Source organism: Gracilinanus agilis, chromosome 3 (genome assembly GCF_016433145.1).
Source record: "Gracilinanus agilis isolate LMUSP501 chromosome 3, AgileGrace, whole genome shotgun sequence".
Classification (NCBI taxonomy): domain Eukaryota; kingdom Metazoa; phylum Chordata; class Mammalia; order Didelphimorphia; family Didelphidae; genus Gracilinanus; species Gracilinanus agilis.
In genome coordinates, this window is record NC_058132.1 from 197,675,857 (window position 1) to 197,682,069 (window position 6,213).

Here is a 6,213-nt window from a genome sequence, read left to right on the forward strand (position 1 = left end):
AGAAAAGAAATATCTAAAGTTATGTTGCATGCATTTTCCTCCCCTATACTCAAGGAGAAGTTTGGGAAGGAAATTGATACAAGACAGAAGGCCCCTGATTTAAGGACAACAAACAACTCAGTTGTTCCCCTTCCCTCACCTGAATTGGGTTAGAAGCACATGTGTTTTAGATTGCAAATCACAGCTCAATGCAGGGGTCTGCAGGGGTCTGACAGGGAAGGGAGGAGGAGTATATATTACCTGCTTACTGCCTAGTGAAGTCAACACTTCTTAGACCATCATTTAAGTGCCCCCTTTCATGAAAGGAATAAACAACTGCCTTTTTAAAAATTTCTACCTTATGACCCCAGGTTTTGTTTATTAAGTGAGGGAGACACGTGCTCATTTTTGTCTCACACAGTTGAGTGGGGCATTTGTGTTCATTTTCATCCCTCCCCCACATATATGTATATATACACACATATATATCCACCACCCAAATATAAGCCCACACCATCTCTAGCCTGGACTACTATAATAGCTTCAAAACTGTTCTCCTTATATCTAGTATTGCCCCATCCCAGTCCATTTTTCAAACAGCTGCAGATTTTTTTTCCATAAGTGTACATTGAATTGTATTCTCTCATCTTCAACAGACTTGAGTGGCTCCCTATTACATTCATTATCAAGTAAATAAAATATCTTCTCTTTAGTCCCTCCTTACCTTTCCAATCTGTTTATGTTTTATTTCCTTCTATGACATTCTAAAATGTGCCATATTAGTTTAAATCTAAAATCCTGCCATGTTAGCCAACTAGTTCATCTGACATGACTTTGCACTGATTTTTCTTCATGTCTGGAATGCCCTCCCTACTTGTTGTCACCTATTATTTATTATTACTGCTTCCTTTAAAGACTTGGCTTAAATGACTTCTCTAGGAAGTCTTTATCAGTTCTCCATGCCTTACCCTAAGCCATTGGAATCTTCCCCTCTAAGGTTACTTCCAATTTACTCTGTTTAAATTTTTCAAGCACCAATTATTTATAATTATTTATCCCTCTAAGAATATAATCTCCTAGAAGGCAAGGTCTATATTTTGACTTTATTTTCTGTCAAACTTAATCTTTTTTTTTTAACTAATAAGCATTTACTTTCTCTCTATCTCTTCCATTTAAGGATAAAAAAAAAAGAAAGATAGAGAAAATAATTGTATAGTGAAGAAAAAAAAATCCACATTGACCATATCCCAAAACACATGACTAATTTTTTATTTTTCAATCTATTACCTCTCTTCCAGGATGTAGGTAGTACATTTCACCTTTGATTCTCTAGAATCACAATTGTCATTTAAATGATCAATGCTAAAGATTTTCAAAGATTTTTTTTGCTATAATGTTGTTGTATTTTAAATTGTTCTCCTTTTTCTGCTCATTTCACTCTCTATCAGTTAATAAAAATCTTCCCAGTTTCTTCTGAAATTGTCCATTTTATTATTTCTTATGAATCAATAATATTCCATTATATTTATATACAATAATTTCTCGAGATCTATCTATCAACTCCAGATAATCTGATAAAGACAGCTTAGTTGATAAGGAAGCAAAGGACACTGAAGATCTTTTAGCTCATGCTTCCAGCTCTCTCTCTTGCAGCATGGAGTTTATTATATATACTTCAAGACTCATTTCACACAAAAGAACCCCCCCTGAAACTTTGCATTTGCGCAGAAACACAAATTATGTCATATCAAAGCACAATAAAGTTATAGTTTTACAAATAATTTTCCCAAGAAGATAATGCTGGATGAGAAAAAGTCTCAATGTTAAAAATGAGCCTCACTTTATCTAAAAACTATTGTGCCTGAGCTTGCCATTCCATAACCTTGGGACACCTGGAGCAGTTAGAGAGATATATTCACAGCTGCAGCTTTACTCTGCTGAGTGAAAAAAGGCTATTAACTCTTTAAGTGCTGGTTTACTAAGAACGTAAAGTTTTCCATGGGGCTATGATGTTTTTCAATAAGAAAAGGTGTGGATCATAAAAGGGGTCAAAGGAGGAATCTTAGATTTTCATCTATTTGAGACTCTGTTTCTCTAATTGGCCCCCCACAATAATTTGTTTCGTCATTCCTAAATAAGTTACTATCTCCTTAGTTTCTATTCTTATCCTACTATGAAAAGCACTACTATAAATTTATATATGTATATATGCATGTGTGTCTCTATCCATCCATCCATCCATCCATCCATCCATCCATCCATCCATCCATCCATCCATCCATCCATCTATCCATCTATCTATCTATCTATCTATCTATCTATCTATCTATCTATCTATCTATCTATCCTTTGATCTTTTGGGGGCATGTTCCTCTTAGTGGTATTACTAGTTCAAAGGGTATATAGACACACTTTTGTGACTTTTGGAGTAGAGTTCAAAAATGTTCTCCAGAATGACTGATCAATTCCTAGCTTCACTAACAGTGCCATTAATGTGCCTGCTTCCTTGTGTACAATTATACCAAAATCCAAAGCTTAAAATTTTGGGAGGGAGAAATTTCAGGAAAAGAGACTTGCCAACACCCCAAATCAAGAAAGTGGATCCTTTGGAGAAGGTTCCATAAAGAAACCTGCGGAAACCATATACTGCATCAAAGATCCAGAATGAATTTTGGGATATAATGAACTGAACTGAAGGATGTTGAACACATTTATTCTGAATGTAAACTCTTATGCCAAAAGGAACTTCTCCCTAATTCTTTTTGCCAATGCACCTATTAATCATTGTTTTTGCTTTCTTTCTCTTTCATTTCCTTCTTATCTCCAACCATTGTAATTCCCTCTAGAGAAAGTGCAATATTATATGCACCTCTAGCTAGAAGAGGTGTAAGCTGGTTATGTGAAATGATACATTGGGGAGACTAAGCATGTAAATCTGTGAGATTTCAACTTGATTGTCTCCCAATAGAATCACAGAGAGGTTTATGAAATCAAGAATTTGGAGTCCCCCAGCTTTTACACTAACTTAGTCATTAACACTTAGTTGAAAAAGACCACAAGCACTGCCCCCCCCCCCACTGATTGGGGCACTGATTAGCTCCTGAGAGATGATAGACCAGCACACAATGAAAAGAACTAGAAACTAGAGAGGTAGGAAATGATGTGGATAAAACTGCTTATAAAAGCCAGCCAAGGAGATTCTGAGTCATTCTGTTGCCTTGGTCCTTCTTGCCAAGTTCCATTTGGATTTTTGATTTTCTTCTTTGAGATTGGTAATGTTGCATCTTTTTTTAGATTAATATGATAAGTTTCATGGATATGGCACTAAATCTGTAAATTATTTAGGGTGTAGCTTTCCTTTGACTTTAAAAAATGAACTCTTACTTTCTATCTTAAAATCAATACTAAGAATTCTGGGGGTGGAGCCAAGATGATGGAGATTCCAGAGTAGCTCCATGTCACTATAAGAATCCTCTCTGACCAAGATTAAAATATTGCCACAAAACCAATAGGGGAGTGAAAGAACCAACAAAGAGACAGAGTGAAAAAACTTTCAAGAAATGAAAAAACCCAAAAGGTAGGCAGAGAACATCTGGGGCACTGGGGTGAGGGGAGAGCAGAGTAAGTAAGAGGCTGTAGAAAGGAAGGAAAAGGAAGCCAAGAGCAAGCCACACCCTACTTTGTATATATTCAAAGACTGACCATGTACTAGGGCATAGAAATATTACAAACAAATGTAGAAAAGCAGAAATAATAAATGCAACTTTTTCAGGTCATAACTTCATTAAAGAGAATGACAATGAGGAGACAACATATCAAAACTTATGGGACATAGCCAAAGTAGTACTCAAGGGAAAATATAATATCACTGAGTGCCTGTAAAAACAAAATCAAGAGGAAGGAGATCAATGAATTAGGTTTACAACTTAAAAAATTAGAAAAAGAACAGATTAAAAATCCCCAGAAAATACTAAATTGGAAATCCTAAAAATTAAAGGAGAAATTAATAAAATTGAAAGTAAAAGAACTATTGAACTAATAAATAAGACTTGAAGCTTGTATTTTTAAAAAGCAAATAAAATGAATAGAGTACTAGTTAATCTAATTTAAAAAAATGAAAAGAGAGAAGCAAATTAATAGTGTTAAAGATGAAAAGGGTGATCTTACCTCTCATGAAGAGATAATTAATGTAATTATTCAGAACTATTTTGCCCAATTATATGGCAACAAATATGACACTCTAGGTGAAATGGGTGAATATTGACAAAAATGTAAAATGCCTAGATTAACAAAAGAGAAAATAGAATGTTTGAACAATCCCATATTAGAAAAAGAAATTAAACAATCCATCAAGCAACTCCCTAAGAAAAAAATCTATAGGGCCAGATGGATTCACAAGTGAATTTTATCAAACATTTATGGAACAACTAAGCCCAATACTATAAAATTGTTTGACAAAATAAGCAAAGAAGGAGTCTTACTAAATTCTTTTTATGACACAAATATGGTATTGATTCCAAAGACAAGCAGACCAAAAACAGAGAAAGAAAACTACAGACTAATCTCCTTAATGAACATAGATGCAGAAATCTTAAATAAAAGACTAGCAAAAAGACTACAGCAAATTATCAAAAGGATTATTCACTATGACCAGGTGGGATTTATACCAGGAATACAAGGATGGTTTAATACTAGGAAAACAATCCACATAATTGATCATATCAATAATAAAACCAACAGAAATCACAGGATTATCTCAGTAGATGCAGAAAAAGCCTTTGACATAACACAACATCCATTCCTATTGAAAACACTAGAAAGTATAGGAATAAAAAGTCCTTTCCTAAAAATAATAAACAGTATGTATTTAAAGCCATCAGCAATTATCCTCTATAATGAGGAAAATGCAGAAGCCTTCCCAGTAAGATCATGCCCATTATCACCTCTATTATTTAATAGTGTACTAGAAATGCTAGGAGTAGCAATTAGAGAAGAAAATAAATTGAAGGGAATAAAGTAGGCAATGAGGAAACTAAACTATCACTATGCAGATGATATGATGGTATACTTTAAAATCCTAGAAAATCAACTGAAAGGCTAATGGAAATAATGAAAAACTTGAGCAAATTTGCAAGGTACAAGATAAACCCACATAAATCAGCATTTCTGAATATTTCCAATAAAACTCAGCAGCAGGAATTAGAAAGAGAAACTCCATTTAAAATCAGTCTAGCCAAGTAATGGGCAAACTTTTTAAAGAAGGGGCCAAAGGAAAGGAAATGCTCATCTGTCCGTTTGTTTCTAAGGCAACTCTTTCGAAGTTTCATTGTATTGTATATTATTCATTGTATTCGTCAGATTAGGAATAATGTCACAGCCAGATAGAACATTTCAGGGGGCTGTATCTTGCCCACAGGCCATAGTTTGCCCATTACTCGTCTAATAATAAAATATTTAGGAATCTATCAAAACAAACAGAGGAATTTTATGAACACAACTACAAAACACTTTACACAATTAAAACTAGTTCTAAATAATTGGGGAAAAATTAATTACTCATGGGTAGGATAAGCTAAAATAATAAAAATGACAATCTTACCCAAATTACTCTATTTATCCAGTGCCATACCTGTCAAACTACTAACCACTTTTTTAAAGAATTAGAAAAAATTATAACAAAGTTCATGGAAGAACAAAAGATGAAGAATATCTAGGGAAATTTAAAAAAAAGTTAAGGATGGGAGCCTAGCAGTACCAGATCTTAAACTGTACTATAAAGCAGTGATCTTCGAAATAATATGATACTGGCTAAGAGACAGAAGTATGGATCAATGGAATAGACTTGGATTAAATGACCTCAGCAAGCTAGTATTCAATAAACCTAAAGATTTCAGCTTTGGGGACAAAAACTGCTGGTAAAATTGGAAAGTGCTAGGGGAAAAATTAGGTTTAGATCAGCATCTTACATCATATACCAGGATAAATTCAAAATGGGTAAATGACTTAAATATAAATAGTAAAACTGTAAATAAGTTAGATGAACATAGAATAGTATACCTGTTAGATCAGTGGGAAAGGAAGGAATTTAATATCAAGTAAGAGACAGAGAATATTACAAAATGTAAAATGAATGCCTTTGATCATATCAAATTAAGAATTTTTTGTACAAAGAAAGCCAATGCAACCAAAATTAGAAGGAAATCTACAAACGGGGAAAACATTTTTATAATAAAA